The 24,006-nt window shown below is 44.6% G+C and overlaps 1 protein-coding gene across 4 annotated transcripts in view; it reads right to left on the bottom strand.

The window, feature by feature from the left end:
- GMEB1 (glucocorticoid modulatory element binding protein 1) overlaps positions 1-24,006 on the bottom strand; it is a 65,061-nt gene that overhangs the window by 27,552 nt on the left and 13,503 nt on the right. The window lies entirely within an intron of this gene.

Raw genomic sequence — 24,006 nt, forward strand, 5'->3', positions numbered from 1 at the left:
CCCCTACGAGCTCTTCTTGCGCACATACATCACATTATCACAAACTTTGCAACATTTCAATCTCTCTAGCTATCTACTCAAGGCCCACACCTACCTTGATTTCCGAAAAATACTCAAAACTCATTTATTCCACGCTCAATATCCCTAATCCCCTCTCTTCCATTTTCCTCTCCCCCCCCTCAAACGACCCAACTCTCCCGGTCCCCTCCCCCCTTCTTTTTGATCTCCCCCATCTCACTAACTCCAAGGACCTACTCATTATGATCAATTGTAACTATGATCAATTGTAATTTCTTGTTAATTTTTGTTCCAATATCTTCATTACTTGTAAATATAGTTTATTGTAATTTCTTATCAAGTTTGGTTTAATTGATGTGAACCGCCTAGAACTCCCTGGGTATGGCGGTATACAAAAATAAAGTTATTATTATTATTATTATTATGTACGCGGACCCACAAGTTAATTGGGTATTGGCTGATATTCAGACTTAGCTGGTGCTAACTGGCTAAGTTGCCGCCCTGACCCACCTCTAACCTAGCCGGTTAGGGGATGTCTGGCACTACCTGGTTAAATGCTGCTGAATATCAGTGGCCAGCTAGCTCAGCAAGGTTTAACTGAGAAGAAGTCTCTCCTGTCCAGTTAAACCTTTTTGAATATCAATCCCAAAATATTTTACAAAGACACATAGGTGCCTAACACAAACCCTGCAGAAATCACACCTAGACAGAAGTCATAGAAATTATTCCGGTTTGAGAGCAGACGTAAAATGTACAAGTTTATAATATGCACATTAATATAGATTATTTTTCCACGTTTGTCCACTGGGCTATTGTACAAGTACACACTATACTTTTTCAAGTGACTTAATGTAATACAAGCCTATTTATATGTGAAAATGTTTGTTTGTTTTAATAAAAATTACAATTTTAAAAGACTACTCTGTTTGCTGGGAGGTTTGCTTCTCTGTACTAATGCAGAACAGGATTCACCTGTGGGACTGAATGTGTAGCTAGAGAAGCACCTTGAATGGTCCACCGCTTGCGGCAGGAGCAACCTGGGTTAGCTTGGAATATCAAGCTTCTGGGTTCAACTAGAAAAGCAGATACTCTTAACAGCACTGCTCTGCAGAGATGCTCACGCTTAGCTCTACATAGTTATTTCTGCCCCAAACAATTTTTGAAGTAGGTGATGGTGTCCCCATTTAGGAAACACACTGAGAGCAGAAGCTGGTATCATTCCAATTGATTGAAACCAACTGTTACTCCTGGGGAGCTTCTGCAAAAAAATTTCTGAAAATTCTGCATTGTTTATTTGAAGCGGTTTTGCACAGAATTTCTCAATCCTAAAGCCCAAGCTCCGGCCTCCACTACGCACCCTAATGGAACATTCACATTTCTCTGCTCCCTCCCTTCAACCCTCTCCAAAAGTACATTCATATTTTTTATTTTTTTGCAAACCCCTCCCCTCCCTTTCATTGCACTCCTGGAACTGGCTCTCCCTCTCCCCTGAAGAGACATCACAAGAGGAGGAAATAAATAACTGTACATTGGGTCACTTCCTTCTCCTCTGCCTGCTTATGTGAACCACAGGACCCCCATAGTTCACATAAACAATCTGGTCTAAGGCGACGGAAGAGAAGGAAGTGGCCTGAAGCAGCGGCAAACCTGGTGGGGCAGGAACCCAAGGAGAAGCACCTCCATCCTCCAGGAAGTGGGAAGGTGTGCTGATCAGTCGCGGAGTTGCTGTCTGCCTGCGGGCAGTCATCGGCTCTGCTGGTCCCTTGCCCCGTAACAGGAAGATGACATCAGAGGGGGCAGGGGCCTGCGGAGCCAATGGCCATGCGCAGGCAGACTGCAGACCTATGACCGCTCCAGCACCCCTGAGCCACCACCACCACCCACATCATCCTTGGTACACCATTGACATGAAGTGCAGTAATTCACTTCCTCCTCCTCATGCAAAACCTTTTTGGGAGAGGGGAAGAGAGACCTAATGCTAGCACTGAGCAGAATTCTACACAAATTCTGTGCTGTGCAGTTGAGCAGAATTCCCAGAAGTAAACATTGCACAGACATACTTCCCTTCCTCCATTTGAAGACTCAGGCATATCTGTGTAGGGGACATGATAAAAAGAAAAACAATAAAATGTGTTTCTTTTTATCATGGAATGACAGAGGCTGCATGGGTGAGCACAAGACAATATGGAGAGTGTATAGCAACTACTAATGTATACTGTGTATGGTGTATATTCAATGGATGTAAATGTAAGATGTCTGGGTACCGGTAAGTTGTATTTTTATTTCTTAATTTATTTTAAAAAAGATTATGGGGAAGAGGCACCTTACAGGAGGACCCTGGTCAGCATCGATGTGAAGTAGAGGGCGGCAGCGTCTGACGTCAACCACCGTCACAGGGTTCAGCAACTACAAAGTCTCACCCCACTAGTGGCCCAACGGAAAAGGCACCTTACTGGAGGACCCTGAGCAGCATTGATTTGAGGCAAAGGGCGGCTGCGTCTGATGTCACACGCTGCCACCAGGACCAACAACTATAAAGTCTCACCACGCTAGTGGCGTGTCCTAAGGGTTGTGCCACAAGGGGCACAATTGGCCCCTTGGGAGCCCCCTCAGGAGCTGAAAGGAGCCCGAAAAGATCTGGTGGAAGACATTTGGTGACTGGAGCCTGAGGTATATATATTCTATAGGACAATGGTGAAGCGGAAGGGGAAAGCTAAAGGAACCAGTACACTAAAAACTGTTGGTCCAATGGACAAACATATTCAATCTAAGTCACCAATAATGCCTACAGGTGATTTGTCCATTTCGCAGGCCTCACTAAGTGAGGGTGGACATTCTACTTCTTCCCCCCCCCCCTTCTACTCCTGTCTGTCCACACAGAGAAAGGTTCCTTAATGGGTACAGCCCAGGTGGACAAAATATCTGCTGATTTGAATGCAGTAGTTGTAATTTGTCCGAATATGGTTAAAAATTTGGACCAACTTCAAGATATTACCTTGAAAGATATTTGTCAAGTGGTTGTGAGGACTGAAGAATGCATAAAGACTACTATACCACAGCTATGTAGTTTTTCTCAACAGACAGTGGAGAAATTTCATGAGGCTGATAACGAAAATTGTAAAGTTGGATACCAGACTGTCTCAGATTTATTCAAATTTACATACTGTATTTTTTGCTTCATAAGATGCACTTTTTCCATCTCCAAAAAGGGGGTGGAAAAGTGGGTGTGTCTTATGGAGTGAATACACCTCCCCCCCCTGCCCCCAGTACCTTTTTATCAACTGGCGTGGTCGGTGCTGGATGGCTGCCTTTCTCCCTGCAGAGCGATGCATAAGGCAGGAGTGCAACCTTCTTGCCTGGTCCCGCTCCACTCCGTGATTGGCTTGCCTGCCTTATGTGCCGCTCTACAGGGAGAAAGGCAGCTGTCCAGCACCGATCACGCCAGTTAAAAGCTGGGGGCTGCAGGCTTTGGACTTCCCAGCACCAGATCACTAGACACACCTACATGTAGAGGAGGAAAAACCAAGAAAAAAAATTTCTGAACCAAATTTTTTTTTCCTCCTCTACAGGTGGGTGCGTCTTATGGTCTGGTGCATCTTATAGAGCGAAAAATACGATAATTATCAATCAGTTTCCTCAGCTTTTGTTAAAGACTGTCTGATTATACACAAGCAATTAGAATTTATTGAAAATCAAATGAGATCTATAATATTAAATTTATTGAATTTTCCTATTTGTTATCTACTGTCTCCAGAGATTTTGTTACGCAGATATTTGAAGGAGATATTGCTTTGGGATAAAGTTGAAGAATTAATTATCTCTGACTGTAGTTATGTGTCTATGCCAAAAGCTGAGACTGTTGAGAGAAAATGCAAAAGGAGAGAGCTAAAGAGCCTTTGAATTTAACAGATTTTATTGAATCCTCGCAAGAGGAAATTGTTACTAGAGCAACCCTCTTTGCAACTTTTTCAACAGAACAGGAGAAAAATGTTTTAAAAATTCTCAGTTTTGTGGTCCGCCTATCTGGATGTTTCCAGATGTGGCTAGGTCCACACAACTATGCCGCAAGGAATTTTTGAAATTGATAGACAGAGTTATATCTTTGGGAGGTAATTTTTTTCTTCAATTTCACTGCAAATGTGTAATAACTTTACTATCTAATAGATATATTTACTTTGATCCTTCTCAGCTTAAGAGATTGTTGATTGAAAAATAAGTTTCTGTAGTAGGGTAGGGGATTTAAAGAACAAATTAAATATAGAATGAAGATCTGGTTTGAAAAAAGGATGGGGTCCATATTTCTTGTTTGGTATTTTGTTAAAATAACTTCTGGTTGCCTCTTCCCATTGATGTGAATTATGTATTTCATAATGATTATGTGAATTATGTATTTCATAATGATTAATAAATAAAATAAAAAAGAGAGAGAGAGATTATGTTCTTACCTTGATAATATCTTTTCCAGTAGATAGGTGTGTCATTCTGGACAAGCAGGTCATTTCTCCATTGCCCTGAACTCTGCAGAAGGAATCCATTCCAGATTGTTTTCTGTAACTCTCTTACTTCACTGAGAGCTCTACTGCCACCTATAGTTAGCTACAAAGCATTCAAGAGCTCCTCCGAGAGGTGAAGTAAGGCAAAATGGGAAAACTTCCCAAACAAATAACAATTCTGCTTTACCAATATCAAATAAACAGGAAAAGAATAACCAAACCCAACAGAAGCATCAAAGGAGCTCAGGTAGTATCCCTGCACATGCCAAAAATAGACAATATACAATTCTTCATGGCCCAAAGGGCCGACTGACATCCAAGATATATATTTGGAAAAGAACAAACGGAACGAGACAGAAGTAGGGAGATCCTGGATTCTTTTCAAGGAGAACTGTTCCAGCAGTTGGTAATGGAACCCACACAGGATGGGGTCATACTGGACTTAGTGCTTACAAATGGGGAAAGTGTTTCTCATGTCATAGCAGTGCATGGTATAGTTTAATATTAAGACGGGTATAGAGAGGACTCATTCCAAAGTAAAGGTTCTGGATGGTCGAAATGCAGTGGGCAAAACTGAAAGGAATAATTTAAGAGCAACAAACCTTTTTGTGAGATAAGTAAGTGAAAGTAAGAGGACAAGAATGCCACTTTGGTTCTCAAAAGTAGTAGCTGAGAAGGTAAGGAATAAGAAATTATCTTTCATAAACTACGAAAGATGCAGAAAGAGGAAGACAAGCAAAAATATCTGGAAAAGTTAAGAAAGGCTGGTCGAGTAGTCAGGAAAGCAGTTACAAATGGAAGAAAAAAATAGCTGACATGGTAAAATGTGGAGACAAGAAATTTTTTATATATATCAGTGATAGGAAGAAGTGCAAAAGTAGCATTGTGAGACTCAAAAGTGAAGGGGAGAAATACGTAGAAGCTGATAAAGAAAAGACTGAATTGCTTAACAAATGTTTCTGTTCTGTGTTCATGGCTAAAGCGCCAGGAGAAGGACTGCAGAAGACAAACGCAAATGGGGATGGAGGAGTGGTAGATCTTGATCAATTTTCAGAGGGTTGTGTTCGTGAGAAGCTAGCTAAAATAAAGGTAGACAAAGCGATGGGGCCAGATGGTGTACATCTGAGGGTGCTGAAGGAACTTAGGGAAGTTCTGGTGGCTCCACTGACTGACCTTTTCAATGAGTCTCTAGAGTCGGGAGTGGTACCAGAGGATTAAAGAAGGGCAGATGTGGTCCCTCTCCATAAAAGTGGAAGTAAGGAAAAAGAAGGGAATTACAGGCTGGTAAGTCTGACTTCTGTGGTAAGCAAATTAATGGAAACACTTTTAAAACAGAGAATGGTGAAGTTTCTGGAATCCAGTGAATTACAGGACCGGAGGCAATATGGATTCACTAGAGGTAGGTCTTGTCAGACAAATCTGATCAATTTCTTTGACTAGGTGATTAGAGAATTAGATAGAGGGAGTGCGCTAGATGCGGATGTGGTGTATTTAGATTTTAGCAAAGCCTTTAACAGTGTTCCACACAGACGTCTAATATAAACTGAGTGCCCTCGGGATGGGCCACAAAGTGACAGGCTGGGTCAGGAACTGGTTGAGTGGAATACAACAAAGGGTAATGGTCAATGGAGATTGCTCTGAGGAAAGGGACGTTACAAGTGGTATGCCTCAAGGTTCTGTTCTTGTCCCTGTTCTTTTTAACATATTTATAAGCGACATTGCTGAAGGGCTGTCAGGTAAGATTTGCCTCTTTGTGGATGATACCAAAATCTGCAATAGAGTAGACACCCTGGATGGTGTGAATAACATGAAGAAAGACCTAGCGAAGCTTAACGAATGGTCTGAAATTTGGCAGCTAAAAATTTATGCTAAGAAATGCAAGGTCATGCATTTGGGCTGCAAAAAACCGAAGGAATGGTACAGTTTAGGGCAGTTGTCTCAAACTCAAACCCTTTGCAGGGCCACATTTTAGATTTGTAGGTACTTGGAGGGCCTCAGAAAAAAATAGTTAATGTCTTATTAAAGAAATTACAATTTTGCATTTGGTAAAACTCTTTATAGTTTATAAATCTTTCTTTTTCGCTAAAGAGACATATGATCAAGAAACTGTTTTATTTTACTTTTGTGATTATGATAAACATACCGAGGGCCTCAAAATAGTACCTGGCAGCCCGCAAATTTGAGACCACTGGTTTAAGGGGTGAAAAACTTATGTGCACAACAGAAGAGCAGGACTTGGGTGTGATTGTTATGTGATGATCTTAAAGTGGCCAAACAGGTTGAAAAGGTGACAGTGAAAGCTAGGATGCTAGGATGCATAGGAAGAGGTATGGCCAATAGGAAAAAGGAGGTATTGATGCCCCTGTATAAGACACTGGCAAGACCTCAGTTAGAATATTGTGTACAATTCTGGAGACCACACCTTCAAAAAGATACAAAAAGCATGGAGTTGGTCCAGAGGAAGGTGTGTGGTCTTCATCATAAGGTGTATGGTGACAGACTTAAAGATCTCAATCTGTATACTTTGGAGGAAAGGCAGGAGAGAGGAGATATGATAGAGATGTTTAAATACAGCAAAATTGTTATTAGCCTAGTGGTGGGGATACCCCATGAAAGTACATCAGTTGAGCACCTGATAGGAAGCTCTAGAATGAGAGGGTATAGGATAAAATTAAGAGGTGATAGGCTCAGGAGTAATCTAAGGAAATACATTTTTACAGAAATGGTGGTAGATGTGTGGAACAGTCTCCCAGAGGAAGTGGTGAAGACAGAGACTGTTTGAATTCAAGAAGGCATGGGATAGGCATGTGGGATCTCTTAGAGAGAGGAAGCAATAATGGTTACTGCGGATGGGCAGACTGGATGGGCCATTTGGCCTTTATCTGCCATCATATTTCTATGTTTCTATGGCAGTAGGCAGGCTTAGGAAGAACAGGGCGGGGTCCAGAATGACACACCTATCTACTGGAAACAATATTATCAAGGTAAGAACATAATCTTTTTCCAGTGCAATAGGTGTGTCATTCTGGACAAGCAGGATGTGCAAAAGCAGACCCAGAAATCTAGGGCGTACTGACTGCGCTGGCCTGTAACACGGAGGCACCAAAAGCAGAGTCCTCTCTTGCCACAACATCCACCCTGTAAAACTTTGCAAATGTGTGTAGAGTGGACCAAGTTGCAGCTCTGCAAATCTCTGCCCACAACAAAGTTACACTTCTAGTCGAATGCGCCTTAATAGAAACAAGGGACTGTTTCCCACAGATAATATAAGCTGAAGAAATGGCCTTTCAGATCCATCTGGAAATCTTGGCCTTAAGAGGTGGGCACACCTTGCTTAGTCGAATGAGTCAGCACAAACAGATGGTTAGAGAGCCTAAACTTGTTGGTGACTTCTAGATATCGGAGAAGCATTTTTCTTGCATCCAACTTCTTCAAAATATGGTCCAGTTTCTTAGAACCTGTAGACTGGAATTTAGGCAAGTGGACTTCTTGATTGATATGAAATGCTGAAACCACCTTCGGCAGAAAGAAAGGAACAGTACACGTAGGGAGACTCTAGTCTCCGAGAATTTAAGGAAAGGCTGTCTACAAGAAAACGCCTGGAGCTCCGAGACTCGTCTTGCTGAGGTCACAGCTACCAGAAAGATCGCATTTAGCGTCAAATCCAGTAGGGACACTTCTTCCAGTGGCTCGAACGGAGCTTAAGTGAGACCTTGCAGAACTATGTTAAGGTCATATGAAAGGAACAGTGATTTGATCGATGGTCTGATTCAGAGAGCACCCTTCAGAAAACTGGCAATGTCTGGATGAGACACCAGCGGAGGTCAGCAGTCCCAAGCCCTGAAACAAGAAAGCCCTGTGACTTGGACCTGAAGGAAAGCTACAGTGAGTCCCTTGTCAAGGCCGGCTTGGAGAAAAGCTAACACCACCGAAACCAGAGCTGAAAACAGCTCCAAAGCACACCAATGCTGAAAAGTCTTCCACGCTTTAGTATATGCGGAAAATATAGTTGACTTCTTAGACTTGAGAAGAGTGGAAATGACCATCTCCAAATATCTTTTTCACTCTAGCGCTTTGCATTCAAAAGCCGAGCCGAAAAAGCAAAGCAATCCGGATCCTCTATCCAAACTGGACTCTAAGATAGGAAGTCTAGAAGCACCAGAAGCCAGAGACCAGGACCCGTATGAAGATGCATAACATCTGCATACCATAATCTGTGGAACCAATCTGGAGCTACCAGAATGACATTTCCCTGATGACTTGCAATCTTTTGAATGATTCAGCCTATCCTGGGCCAAGGAGGAAAGATATAGGCCCCGAGGCCATGGCTTGACTAGAGCATCTAGACAGGGGTGCCCACACATTTTTGGCTTGCGAGCTACTTTTAAAATGACAAAGTCAAAATGATCTACCAACAATAAAATTTTTTAAAAAAACAACACAAAGCATTTTTAAAACTTGACGCTGTGGCGATCCAAGATGGCTGCTACCTGCTTTAGCTGAGCAACACGCCCAGGGAGCCAGCTAAAAATTCAAAAGAACCTTTTCGTGGGAGTGAGGGAAGTTGTTCCCTGACATGCCAAAGAGACGTGACCGAAGCGCCGCTGCTGCCTCGCGTCGCACCGGAGGTGTCCCGATGGGCACAATTGAAGACATCCTGTGGCGAATGCAAAACGCTCCAGTAGCATCGGCGGGCAGCCCGCAGGAAGTACCGCGGTTGGGCGAGACCGCAGTAGCCTTCCAAGGGCCAGACACAATTCTTAGCCCCGATGTTCGAGCTCCACCCCCACAGCCCCGGACAATGAGCTCTCCAAGGGGCGAGGAAACCCCGGAGATAGGGGAGTTTCCGGCCCTTGAGGCAAGTTCACCAGCTCTGGAGAGCTCGGAAGGAGGGGTACTCCCTCCGAGAACCTCAGTCAAGGAACCAAAGGCGATTACAGCTGATAATGGGGGAAATTACCAACCAGAGGAGAGGAGAGAGATTCCTGCATTTGGTGAGAACTTTTTCACTTGTCAGCAATCTATTGTTCCAACTAAACCCTCTGAAGTTACTCTAGAGGCATTTTGGGATTTAGTGACTAATTTTGGTAAAGCCATTAATCCCCATTTCTTATATATAGAAAGGAAACTGATTGAACATACAAAGGAATTGAAAGAAGTTTAAATTGGAATTGAGTGACTCTAAATCCAATATTCAGAAAGTTGAACAGAACTTTATTCCCTCTAAACAGATTCAAGAGACAATAATTAAAGATAATGTTAATCTTCGAAGAAAAATTGAAATGTTGGAGAACACCGTACGAAGTAATAATTTAAGATTGATTAATTTTCCCAGAGTCACTTTGGTGACTCCAAGGGAAATGATCAAAAGATATTTTCAGGAAATTCTAGGAATTTCAGATGAACTTTTGCCTCCACTGTCTCAAGTTTATTATTTGCCTGCTGGTGGTCAAAGACAACATTTCAGGTCTAGAGATCAAGAGGCAATGCTCGTCTCAGCGTTACTTGAGACGTCAGATAAAGAAATTGCAACCCCAGCAACATTAATCATTTCTGTTGCTCTCCAACCAGACAAGGCATGGATTTTGAGTTTATTTTTTAAGAACAAACAGAAAGAATTTCTTGGACATAGAATACAGATGTTTCCTGACCTGTCACGTGAGACGCAGAAGCGTAGGCGTGAATTTCTTTTACTAAAGCCAGGAGTGTTAGCTTTATGGGCTTCTTTTTACTTGCGACATCCATGCAAGTGTATTGTTCATCACCAAATGAATAAATATGTTTTCTTTGAACCCTTTCAATTAACTACTTTCCTGTCTGTATCTCGGTTGGATAAAGGAAAATCGTAAGCTCATTAGAAGTTATGCATTTTGCTCTCAGCTAATAGCAGTGATTCTTTAAGTTGTAGTATCATAACTCATTACTGTTCCTGTAACTTACTCTTATCCTGAAATGTAACTCTACTGGAATATCCCAGATATTTCTATATTGTAATCCGCCTAGAACCGCAAGGCACAGGCGGAATAGAAATCCCTAATGTAATGTAATGTAATCTACTTTGTTGTTTCTCGCTAAATGTGTAAGTCTTGGATCCATTTTGAGGACTTGAGTAAAGTTAAGCCACTGAAATTTTTATGTATTATTATGAATACTAGTGTTTAAGCCTGTTACATTAACGGGTGCTAGAATATAGCAGCATTTCCCACCCTTCCCTGTGCAACAGCAGCATTTCCTGGCCTTCCCTGTCCAGAAAACAGCATTTCCCCACACACACACACTTCCCTGTGCAGAAGCAGCATTTCCCGCCGCCCCCTTCCCAGCCGCCGCGTTTAAATTGAGAGAAAAGCGCTGCACCGCGCTACCACTGGCTTCGGCATCTTCTATCCACTGCGGCCAACCCTAGCGGAAACAGGAAGTAGTCAGAGAGGGCGGGCCGTAATGGAAAGAAGACGGCAAAGCCAGCGTTAGCGCGGTGCAGCGCTTTTCTCAATTTAAATGCGGGTGAGCCGGCGAGAAGGAGGAGGCTTTGGCGGTGGTGGTTTTGGCGGTGAGTGAGGGCGGGAGGGGGGAGTCACCGGCTGTGCTTTCCCGATCTGGCCGCCGCATACGCACTCTGACCACGGACCTACGGATCACAGATCAGGGATCACAGATCACGCAGGTCTGAGTGCGCATGCGCGGCTAGCGTTTTATTATATAGGATATTTGTATAACAATCTATTTATTTTTTTTGGATTGTTGTAGAATGTATCGGGCTTGATTTCTTTTCTGTACAAGTTTAATGCTTGATATTATGTTGAAACTTATAAATAAATAAATAAAACACAAAGCATACTGTATACAGAGAAAATGTTATCATTTATATTGGGGGGGGTTTCAAAGAGGAAAAGGCAGATGACTTTAAAATATGCAATGTCACCTCAGTAACAACTGTACAAAAATAGACAAATATACCCCCTCCCCTTTTACTAAACCACGATAGCGGTTTTTAGCACAGGGAGCTGCGCTGAATGCCCTGCACTGCTCCCAACGCTCACAGGCTCTCTCTCTCTTTTGTTTTCTGAGCAATGTGGATGTTTGCAGCCTACAGCAGGCACTAGTACTCTCTACACTGGATTACTGCAACATCATTTATATAGGCATTCCCCAAAAAACAGTAAGGAAACTTAGAATAGTTCAGAACACAGCAGTCCGCTTGATATTTGGATTAAAGAAGAGTGACCATATCAGCCCCTACTACAGTCTACTACACTGGCTGCCATTCGAAGCACAAACAATATTCAAGTTCGCTTGCATAGGCTTCAAGCTAGTATGGGCACTAGCCCCCACATACCTATTATCACACTTCGTACTATACAGTCCCACGAGACAAACCAGAAATTGCCATCTATTCGCATATCCAAGCATTACCGGCTGTAAATGCAAAACCTTCCTGGACAGAACTTTTAAGTACCAAGCAAACAAACAACAACACTGGCTGGACAACTACATAAATGGAGCTGAACTGATCTACGTCGCCTTTGGAAAAACCATAAAAACTGCCTTATTCGACAAATATGTCAACTAAACTTCAACTTCACCTCTCTCTTTTTTCCTTTTTCTTTAACCTAATATGTCCCCCCTGAAAAAATTCTAAACAAACAGTATTATGTAATTCACCACTTTATCAAAAAGGACCTCTCTGAATTTCTAAATAAACTGTATATTAAAATTGCTGCATTTCTAAGATACTGTATACTGTAATTTCTCTATCTGCATACTGTAAATCGCTGATTGTCCAGCTCTCTTCAGTTGTAAACCGCCTAGAAGTCGCAAGATTATGGCAGTATAGAAGAATAAAGTTATTATTATTATTATTATTAAACAAGGAATTGTTCTCTTGGTTAAATAGTTTTTTTTAACAGACCGAACGGCGTTTGCCATATTATTCAAGAGGCGACGTTTCACCTTTTTGAAGGGCAACGATGGTCTATATCCCCCGAAGAAGATCTGCTGTTAGACTGAAACACCCATTCTTTGGGAGGACGTCGGGAGTTTATTACTTTAAACCAGCGCCAGTTATTGGGGCAGACCTCATAAGATAAGTGTTGCCTTTCTTCAGCTCCTAAATTGTTAGTATTAGAAGTAACTGTTACCATCGTGAACCCTTTGAACATGTTACAAGAGTTGAAACATTGTTAATTTTCACATTGCTTATTGGAAGCTACACATTTTTTGCACTTTATAAGAAATTACAACATAAGGAAGGGGAAGGAGGGATAGGTATATATGATTAAAACAAGGTTACAGGATGTGGACCTGTAATAATATATAAATTATAAGAGGTCCTATGATCTGATCCTCTGTAATTATGATACGCCTGCTCTCTATTTAGGTATGTGTTTGGAGAGAACATACTGGATATATATTTAAGTAAAAAGTTTCTGAATGAAAGTACCATTTTCTAAAGGTAGAAGCTTTTTTGAGTTCTGTGTGCTAAGAATTCAAAAGCATTGAAATAGTTTTTTGACCATCCGTGTTTACCCCATGGTTCTAGAAAATATTTGCATTCAGGTAGGATGTTGTTATAAGATCCACTCTGTTTTCATATTCTTGTGTCAAACAAGACTCCCAGGTACTCCAGCGATAGAGTTGGCATTAAATGGCTCTTGCAATACTTGACAATCCAATCCAACCCAGGGCTCGGATCACCTGATCCACACTGCGCCGACCCTCAAATGGGGGGGGGGAGGGTCAGTTGAGCCAGCCACTGCGATTTCTTGGCTGAGGGAGCAGCACGGGGTTCTGAGGACTGGTTAAATCTCGAAAATCTCTGCCTAGAGCTCTGGGAGAACCTCTGGGATATAGAACTGGAATATTGTTGAGACCGCCAGGAGCCATGAAAATTAGAGCGCCCTGAACCTCTAAAGGTTCTGGGTCTGCTGTCGGGCAAAGTCTTGAGATGACGGTCCACCATGCAGTTCATGAGATCGTCCAGACCTTTACAATGGAGTCTGCTGAGAGTAGCTTTAGAGGTGGAATCTCCAGCCCATTGTCTGATCCAGAGCATTCTGTGAGCAGAAATAGAATAAGCTGAAGCTTTACTCATGACTTGAATGATGTCATAGAGAGCATCAGCCACATAATCCACTCCAGACAAAAGGAGTTGAGGAACTGGCTCATCACCATCACTCTCCAAAGTATGTAGCCTGGAAAAACAGGCATGTGTCGCAGAGGAAGCCGCTGAGGCTGATTTGACCCCCCCAAAGTCAATGCCTCAAAAAGTCGCTTGAGAAATACATCAACACGGCGGTCCTGCATATCTTTGAGAACCACACTGTTAAGACTGCGAGGCCAAAACTTTCTGAGGGGCTGCGCACTGACATGCTGAGTCTGAAACACAGGAGGTCTGCGCTTTGGGAGAACGGCTCTCCTAAAATGCTTTCCACATTAAATTAATGAATTTCAAGGAAAAAGCCAAACCAGGGAGCAAAGAATCACCCTGCGATGACTCTAAATCTGTGTTTCTTGGGCTCTGTGGCTTCCGCGCTGTTTCGCATGGGATGGTTGCTGTTTCCAGGACCCGAGAAAATAAATGCCTGCTTCAGCAGGCTAGCCACCTTTTTCTCAGGCTGAGAATGTCCAGGAGAGGCAAATACCAAAGCTCCTGCCTCTCCTTCCCTTGTAGCGTGACACGCGGTGCATGGACACTCCTGAGCAGTGTTCCCTCTAAGCGGGCGGGTGTTGTGAGCAAACTTTTTTCACCGTGAGCCAAAAATATCGGGCGCCAGCAAGTTATGAGCCAACTCGCCCGATTCTCCTCTCGCCGCCCTGCCATCTGCCGTACGCCTCTTCCGATCGTGCGCTGTGACGAGAAACGTGTGCGCTGCGATGTAATATTTTGTGCGCCAGCGCACGCCAGCGCAGCTTAGCGGGAACACTGGTTCAAATGGTTTTATTTATTTCCCCAAATTTATTTTTGTTATACGCATTGAAAATATTTGATATTGCGTTTAAATCAAAATCTCAATAAACTTGAAACGAGTGCCCGTGAGATTGTGGGAGGGTTAAATACTCAAAACTTAGAAGTTTTTGCTACGCCAGCTTTCTGGTATCTTTACATACAGTGGCGTACCTAGCATATGTAACATCCGGGGCCCATCATTTTTTGGCACCCCCCCCCATCTGTAAGAAAAACATGATTTTTAGTAACAAACCACACGTCACACATGAGTACCTAGGAAAAGGCAGCATCTTACATATTGCAGTGAGCAGTACATCAATACACCCATTGTAAAACTAAACAAGCCAGACCAGCACAGATCAATCCTACACCGTCAATCCTAACAGAAAACCATGTCTTTCGAACACACAGAACACAGAAAACACCTTCGCCTAGTAAGGAATATGTAATCACAAACAAACCCCTCCCTCTTTTACAAAACTGTAGTGTGGATTTTAGCTACGGAGGTAACAGCTCTGATGCTCATAAAATTCTGAGCATCAGAGCTGCTACCACCAAGGCTGGTGCTAAAAACGCTTCACAGTTTTGTAAAAGGGGGGATAAAATAAAAATACATAGACAAAGGTTAAATTGAACCAGCAAGAAGCTGGACTCTGCATACAATGCTTCACAGAAACAGTGACACATGTCTCCTAAAGCAATAAATAAATAGAAATTTTTTTCTACCTTTGTCTTCTGTGGTTTCTCCTTTCCTCATCTTCTTGTAACTCTCTTCCTTCCATCCACTGTCTGCCGTCTCTCTTCCCCTATATGGCATCTTCTCTCCTTCTATGCCCCTTCCAGAAACTGTATGCCTCCCCCTTCCATCTCTCCTTTCACCCCATTGGTCTGGCATCTCTCTCCTCGCCTTCCCTCTCCCACACCTCTCCTCATAGTCTGGTATCTCCCCTTCCCTGATTCTCTGGCATCTCTCTCCTTTCCTTTTCTTCCATCTTTCGCTCCCCCTCCATGCTCTCACATCTCCCCCTTCCTTTTCCCTTAGACTGGCATACCTTCCTCCTACGCTCCAAGCCCTGGCATCTCCTTTAATTCCCTCCCTCATCTTCCTTCTCCCTCCAGCTGGGTACCGCAACACTCTTCCCTGCAGCTCTGCACTTCCCCACAATTGCCATGCTTCGGTTCCTCTTCTTCCTTCCTTCCTCCCCCCCCCCCGCGGGACCCTGCGGCACCATCAACTCTTACTCCCTCTAATGTCGGCCCTGCAGCTCCAGACTTCCTCGCACCTTCTCCCCTCCCCCTTTGGATCGCTATTATTTTAAATGTTATAGCCGCAGAGCTGTATCCATCAGTGGAGATGTCTAACCTCGGCCTGCCCCGGAACTCTTACTGCAGCAGACGCCCGTCTAGGCAGGAACAGGAAGTCACTGTTGCAGTAAGAGTTCCGGGGCAGGCCGAGGTTAGACATCTCCACTGATGGATACAGCTCCGCGGCTATAACATTTAAAATAATAGCGACCCAAAGGGGGAGGGGAGAAGGTGCGAGGAAGTCTGGAGCTGCAGGGCCGACATTAGAGGGAGTAAGAGTTGATGGTGCCGCAGGGTCCCGCGGGGGGGGGGGGGGAGGAAGGAAGGAAGAAGAGGAACCGAAGCATGGCAATTGTGGGGAAGTGCAATCCCCCCAATGCGTCCCCTTACCTTACCGACGCGTGTGTGCGCTGTGAAGAGAAACTTTGCGCTGCGATGTAATATTTTGTGCGCGAGCGCAGGCCAACGCAGCTTAGCGGGAACACTGCTCCTGAGGCACATAATTTGTGCAATCCTGGCATGGTTTAGTGGCAAAAGAGCCCAAGGACTCTTTCCCAACAAGCTTTGAGGCAAAAGGAATCTATTTGGAACTGCAGAGAACTTTTGAAAAAATGATTGCTAAAAAATCCAAGATGGCTGCCATCAGATTTTGGCATCAAAAATCGCTAGGAAAAAAAACCACTAGAAGTGATAAAACAGTGAAGTTAGGATTTTTCAGGAGGGAGAATACAGGGGAACATGCTGAAACCACCCAAAATTTAAATTTCTGCCCCTCCCCCTGATTCCTCTCATAGGCTGTAACAGCTTTACTCACCGTGACTTATGTTTGAAATGTGCTGCAACCTGCCTCAGCTCTTTACAGTAGCTGTAAGAAGAGAAGAAATCACTGCCTCAAGCTCAAAGTTCCTTTTCACTATTGATATTCGGACTGCCAGTCAGACCTGATATCTGACTGAACCCCCACCCCTGCGGACTGGCGGATGCACTAAAAGACGGGAAGAGGTGAAAATGTAGCTGGCACCCTGCTAGACACTGCTGAGCCTCTTATGGATGCCTAACAGCCTGTGCTCAAACCCCTGCTAAGCAGTAGGTGAGGAACAGAAGCAGGGATGGTCCAGAGCTCCAAAAATACTTTTGCATGCTGACTAACAGGTATCCCAAGGGATTGGCCTGTCAGCTACAGACCTCAGTCTGCTTCTCCTCTATGCAGGCAGAGATGACCTCGAAATTGGAACGATCCAAAATCAAAACCAGCAAAAATTCATTGAAAAACACCAAGTAAAATAAAGAAAAAGGGAGAGCAGAACAAACACTCCTTCAGGTTCGTGTGCAGAAGGAAAAAAAAAAAAACTGTAGGTGGCAGTAGAGCTCTCAGTGAAGTAAGAGGGTTACAGAAAAAAAATCTGGAGTGTGGATTCCATCTGCAGAGTTTGTGGCAATGGGGAAATTACTGCTTGTCCAGAATGACACACCTATTGCACTGGAAATGAATTTATATCCTAAACAAGTAAACAAAAAATCCATTTGACAAAGTCAGTAATATAACACATTACACTTACATATAACCTACTTAAACAAAAAAACTCTAGGTCCCTGTTGCACTCAGTTCCTCAACTGAATCCCCTCACACCTCTCTTTTCCCTCATCCCCATCCCAGTTGAATTGGCTCTTCTCCTGCCATTGAAGGCTGGATCACCCGTAGAGCCCTGCATATCTGTTTTCTATTTTTACTAGTGACCTAACTCACGTTCTGTTGCTGGGGGTTGGGTCCCTCGTGACACACCAAAAATGGCACTCACAGGTTTTTAACCACTTTTTTATTTTCCCTGCTACAGGAACTGAGGCATCTCTTTGGGTGCAGGGCCCAAATTCCCTGCCACTCTGCTAACTTCTCCTGTATATTGTTTGTGCAAGAAACCTATGCATACAAATAGACAGACAATTGACCCCCTTCCCAAAAGGCACTAATCACATAAGCAAAATATGATTAAAAAATAAAAATGCTACTTTATTAAGCATCTGTGGCAACTTCTTCCTTGGGCTCATCCTAGACTATGAAAAGACTGGAGAAGGACTGCCAGAGGTGAGAGTAAGGAGTGTCTTCAGACAAATCACATGACTGAAGACTTTCTGCAGATCCTATTACATTTTCCAACAGGCAGAACTCACTAGAACACAATGGAAGGCAAGATGTCAGAAATATTTGGCTCTCGCATCTCTTATGACACTCGAGGTAAACCCTTCAATGCACAAGGTTACTTCTGTGTTGTGGTTCCAAACACCTTACAAACTTCCTGGCATATTTACCACTTTGTGATAAGAAAGGAGAAATTAGGTTCTTACCTGCTAATTTTCTTTCTTTTAGACTCTCCAGACCGGTACAGTTCACTGATGAGTAATAGCTCATCTTGACCAGTAGGTGGAGACTGAGACAAAACTTTGGCTCTAATACTAATAACTGTGCTTCCCTCTAGTCTAACCAATCTGCCGAATAGCCAAGCAGAACTAAGAAGTGCTAATTATAACCGTAACAACACTCCTAACTGGAGTAACAACCAACATAGAGCAATACTGTTGGAAATTGCATAGAAGAAACTCCTTCAGCAAAACGTCCCCACACCTCGCCAGCTACACCAGCTGAGCCAAAGATACTGTTCTTTTGGTCTCCCCGACCCTATAAAAAAACTAGAACCCGCAGAAAAAAAACACTCTTCATGCAAATTCCATAAGAACAATAGACAGACAGACAAGATGGGGGACTGTACTGGTCTGGAGAGTCTAAAGGAAACAAAATTAGCAATAGGAACCTAATTTCTCCTTCTTTAGCATCTCTCCAGACCGGTACAATTCACTGGTGGGACATACCAAAGCAGTACCCATCATAGGTGGGAACCCCGGAGGATCGCCACCAGAACATGTTTACCGAACACTGCATCCCGACGTGCCTGGACATCCACATGGTAGTGTCACACAAATGAATGCAGAGATGACCAAACCGTGGCCTTACAGAAATCCACTGTAGGTACCAGAGAAGACTCAGCCCAAGAAGCTGCCTGACTCCAAGTGGAATGAGCCTTGAGAAAAATCCAGAACAGGCGGAAGCGATAGTCTCTTTGATCCAGCATGCAATGGTAGCCTTGGAAAGCCAGCCCCCTTACGAGGACCTGCTAAGAGGACAAAAAGATGATCTGACTTCCGGAACTCCTGGGTCTGCTGAACATAAGAGCAAAGGACCCAACAGACATCCAACTTGCGCAAATGCCTCTGTTCCGAAGAGCACTCCCGGCTACCCAAGATCGGGAAGACCATGGACTGGTTGACATGAAAAGACCACCTTCAGCAGAAAGGAAGGAACAGGCCATAGCACCACCCACTCCCTAGAAAACTTCAGGAAGGGAGACCTACAAGAGAAAAGCCTGAAGCTCAGAAATGCGTCTTGCAGAAGTAATGGCCACCAGGAAAACTGCCTTGAGAGTAAGGTCCTTCAACGAGCAGGAACCCAGGGGCTCAAAAGGAGGGCGCACTAGCATGGACAGGACCAGATTTAGATCCTAGGCCAGAACCAAAGGCCGTACTGGAGGCCGAAGCAATTTAGCCATACTCAAAAAGTGAGCCATGTCCGGAAAAAGAAGTTAAACGCTTACCCTGCAGCAAACCGCAAAACACAGATAAAGCTAAAAGCTGAACCCGGAGAAATTGGCCATCCTGCAAGAACACCAATATGTGAAGCAAAGAGGCGCGAAAGGAAAACCACTCCGCACAGCACACCACTCTTCAAAAATACACCAAACCCACACATAAGCCTGAGAAGTGGAAAGCCTCCAGGACCCTAAGAGAGTGGAAATCATGTTATCTGAATAACCTTTCTTACCTAGGCGTTCCCTCTCAAAAGCCAATCCATAAGATAAAAAGGGACCCAGATCAAACATTGGAAAGGGGCCCCAAGTCAGAAGGTTGAGTGAGAGGGGCAGCGGAAGAGGATCTGCTATGATATGATGAACCAGATCCGCATACCATGGGCACCTGGGCCAGTCCAGAGCTACCAAGATCACACAGCCAGAGTGCTAAGCAATATGAAGGACTCTGCCCACCATCAGCCACAGAGGAAACACATACAGGAGGCCCGCCGTTGGCCAAGACTGTACCAGAGCAACTAGCCCCTCGGTCTGAAAATCCCTGCGCTAACTGAAGAACCATGGCACTTTTGGGTTGACATTCATGCCCATCAGGTCCATGACTTGTGGCCCCCAAGACTGCACAATCAACTCGAAGGCTGCGGGACTGAGACACTACTCTCCGGGATCTAGTACATGACAACTGTCCGCCTGGACATTCTCCACTCCTGCTATGTGGGAAGCCGAGATGCCCCAAAGATGAGTCTCTGCCCACACCAGCAGCAGAGCAGCCTCCTGCGCCACAAGACGACTCCTGGTTCCCCCCGATTGACATAAGCCACCATCGTGGCATTGTCCGAGAGAACCCAGACTTGCTTGTCAACAATGTCTGGAATGCTAGCCGGATGGCTCTGGTCTCCAGCACATTGATCGACCAAGATGCCTTCTCCGGAGACCAGCTGCCCTGAGCCAAGTGACCGAGACACTGAGCTCCCCAGCCAAGGAGGCTGGCATCCGTGAGAAGCACTGTCCACTGGGGCTGATCCAGACTCACTCCCTACACCAGATTTGAAGACTGTAGCCACTAATGGAGTCTGCGACGAACTAACCCCCGAAGAGGAACAGGAGAATCCAAATCATGCACCTGGGGTGACCATTGCTGAAGCAGGCGCATGTGAGCCCGGACGCATTGAACCATGTCTAGGGAAGCCACCATCGACCCCAAGACCTAGAGAAAAACCATCAAAAGCCATCAGAAGATGAATCTGCAACTGCAACTTGACCACTCGGGCCTCTGGCAGGAAGACCTTCCCCAAGCTGGTGTCGAAAAGAACCCGAAGGTACTCCAGGTACTGAGACGGAGCCAACCAGCTCTTGGACAGGTTGACTACCCATCCCAGCAACTGCAGGAACTCCACAACCCAAGCCATAACTTGGGAACTCTTCTGAAAGACTTTGCTTTGGTCAACCAGTCGTCCAGATAAAGGTGAACCAGAATTCCCTCCTTGTGCTCGGCCCACCAAAAACAAGTCCGAGCTACCAAACTGCTATAAATCGCCACCTGGCCCACAAGGGCAGTGACAGCAAAATTCTGCTTAAGGAGGGACTCTAACCTACACTCTTAAGAGTCCCTCAATGCTGAGCCGCCCTCAACAGGTACAGTATGCCACTTCGCAATGGCCGAGACCACCACATCCACCACCTGCAACTTCAAGGTATCTCTAACCCCCTTTGGGATGGGATACAGGCGAGCTATAGAGCACGCAAAATGAAAGGGTGCCTCCGGTGCTTTCTACTGCGCAAGTACAATATCCCGAATATCTTGATGCATAGGAAAAGAGCAGGATAATGAGCAGATCCCCCGAAGCAGAGGGTTCACCACACACGTGGCTCCTTCGCATCTTCCTCGAAACGCAACAACTAGGAGACCTGAAGAATAAGCTCCTGGAGATCTTCCCGCTGAAAGATGTGCTGCACCTTTTATAAATTATTAAATGGATGGAACTTCACCAATAATATATATCCCTCTCTGGCTTAGAAAAACATATATTATAAAGAACTATTGATTTGGGGAAAGTTAGCTCACTTGATTAAAACTTATCTAATTAAATATGAAGAACTAAGACTCAGAACATTTATAAGCAAACTGAAAATTTATTTAAAAGTATTAAAATCAAGCTGGTATAAGCAGTTACAGATAGGATCTTTTTAAGCAAAGATAATAGGATTACACAAGACAAATGTTGCTAAAGCAGAAGGGTCAATTTATCTGGATTCAAAAAGTTACTTATGATGTGATTAGTCCTTAAAATGGAGAAGAGGCTGCATGGCCTAGTGAAGCAGCATGGTGATCCAGGGAGAAGAGTTGTAGCTTCATCTAGGGTTTGTTCCAGAGACAGAGTGAGCGTGTTGTTAGAAAGGATTTCCTCTCATATTTATAGGGCTGAGACCTGTTATAAAAATATAATTTATTCTCTGGACCCATGATGCATAGCAGTTTCTCTGTTCAACTGATTGAATCTTCTGTGAGTGGCTTAAAATGGTGTGAAGAGCTGCCAGTACAGAGATGAATTTGGTGTGAAGAACTTCTATTGATCTTGCAGACTGGAGTAGTCCAGACTAGGGATGAATTTGGTATGAAGGGCTTCTATTGATCTACATTCTGTTCCACTGATACACCTTCTATTCTTCTATTATGGGATAGTAGAGTTCTGTTTAGATCTGGTATCCACCCTGGTTAGGTATCTGAATAGATGTATTTAATACTTTCTGAAGGTCGGTCTTCCTTTTTTGAACTCCATTGAATGGATGCATTTAACACTCTTCTGAAGGCAGATGGCCCAGTCCTTTCTTTTGTGCACTATTGAATGGGGCATTTAACACCTTTCTAACAGATGGCTCTGTTGGCTCAGAGGCCACATCAGAAACCAACGCATCCTCGCCAGCTGACAGAACCAAAAAACCGACGTCAGCAGCATCCGTCTCCCTGAGAGGATCCTGGAGGTCTCCCAAATGGTCTTCATCAAAAGAAAACTGCTCCCATAGAAAAATAATAATAATAATAATAGCTTATATACCGCAATACCGTGAAGTTCTATGCGGTTTACAAAGATTAAGCAAAGGTACAAATTGATTGACTTTAAGAGGGGAGGAAGAAAGAGGGTTAATAGAACAGGAAATCCATCATCCCAAGAGACCCTTGGCCGCTTGGACGAGAGAGGAGGAGATAGGGATGAAACCAGCGCTGATGAGGGCCGAACCGGAGAGGATGCAGAGGGAACACCCCCCCCCCCCCCCGAGACCCCCAGGGTAGAAGCAGGACCCCCGGCTGCCTGAAGATAAGTCTTACACAAGACAAACCCCCTGGTGACCCAATGGAACTCACTGCCAAAGCAGAGGGCCCAGCAGAAACCTGCCCCTGTCTCTCCAATACAGGGGAAAGGTCACCTGAGGCTGCTGACAAAATGGAGATGCTTCCTGCCAAAATCAGAGCAAAGCCAAGCGAAAAACATGCTCCCGAGGCCTGTAGCGGCTGAGAAGCCTGAATCCGTCCCAGCCTCTAAAGCAGGCAAGCCGGCAGCAGCGGTAAGGGAGTCCCCAGCAGCATCGGCGGTAAGGGAAACCTTATTTCCCTGACTGTTGGCAGCTGGGGGAATCCCTGTGTGGGCGGCACGGGAAGCCTGTACTTTCCCACTATCAGAGGCACTCGCTAAGGGGATCCCTGGACGCCGGCAACCATATGATGAGAATACTCCTTTGCAGTGGCTGGTACACCGCAAGCACAGGCCGGCCTCATCAACCTCGCGTCTGGAGCACAATGAGCACTTTTTCCCTTTAAAAAGTGCCCATTGCACAATACGCAACCTAGCTAAGGGAAAAAGTGCCGGTTAGCAATAAAAAGCAATAGCAATGAACTAAAGGCTCCCTTCAGACTGACACTGCCTCAGGATTTTTTTTTCTGTCATAACAGACTCCACTGGCTCTCTAAGCCAAATGCCTTGCTAGTATCGGTGGCAAGGCATACAGCTGAGGCACCTCTAGAAAAATTTGGGGGAGGGACTTAACTCGTGACCCTTCAAGTACGACACCCCTGAGGTTGGATGTACCCCCGAAAGGGTTCCCCCCAAGCTCAATCTGACACCAAACAAGGACAAGAAGGCCTCTAAACAACTTCCAACAGGCCTACACTAACCATTTTCAGGGAATGCTGAAACAGCTTACCATAACTGCTTGAACAGACTGGCTAGACTAGAGCAATGGTGGTGAACCTATGGCACTCATGCCAGAGGGGTTACTCAGAGCCCTCTCTGTGGGCATGCATGCCATCGCCCCAGCACAGAGTTCACTACCTCGCCGATCCTCCCACCACGAGGCCAACATAGCTTCATTCCAAACAGCAGCGGCTGCAGCACTCTGAACAGGCTGCTTCGTGGCTTTTCCCGCTGGGGCCTTACCTCTGTCGCATCACTGATGATGTCATCAGTGATGCAGTACAGGGAAGTCACAGGCAGGGAAAGCCGCAAAACAGCCTATTCAGAGTGCTGCAACCGCTGCTGTTCAGAATGAAGCTATGTCGGCCTCGCGGTGGGTCAGCGGAATTCTGCTGCATGGGATGGGAAGATTGGAAAGATGC

The sequence above is a fragment of the Geotrypetes seraphini genome, chromosome 8 (assembly GCF_902459505.1).
Source record: "Geotrypetes seraphini chromosome 8, aGeoSer1.1, whole genome shotgun sequence".
NCBI lineage: Eukaryota > Metazoa > Chordata > Amphibia > Gymnophiona > Dermophiidae > Geotrypetes > Geotrypetes seraphini.